The sequence below is a fragment of the Myotis nattereri genome (genome assembly GCF_964212035.1).
Source record: "Myotis nattereri genome assembly, chromosome: 19".
Taxonomy (NCBI): domain Eukaryota; kingdom Metazoa; phylum Chordata; class Mammalia; order Chiroptera; family Vespertilionidae; genus Myotis; species Myotis nattereri.
Genome location: NC_138095.1, coordinates 24,810,240 through 24,810,579, shown reverse-complemented (window position 1 = coordinate 24,810,579; position 340 = coordinate 24,810,240).

Below are 340 nucleotides of genomic sequence, written 5' to 3'. Positions count from 1 at the left end.
GGGCTCCTCCCAGGCAGTGCTTCCTGCAGGTGCAGAGCCCGGCTCGCTGCCCGCGAGTGGCACTGGGGTCCCCGTGACCCAAGGGGCTTCAAGCCAGTGACAGGTCCTCCCCCCGCGGCCCTCACTGCACTACAGACCTGGGCCGTGACATCCCCTCCAGAGGTGGCCCAGGGTCAACGTGACAGGCCAACCCCCCTTCCTGCCTGGCAGCACCATGACCATTTCAGATTTCCCCTCACACGACCCTTAGATGCGCCGTGTCTGGGGGCACCCCACTCCCGGGGACAGGGGCCGACCCCAAGCAGACAGGCAGCAACTGCGGAACAGAGGCTGAGAAGAA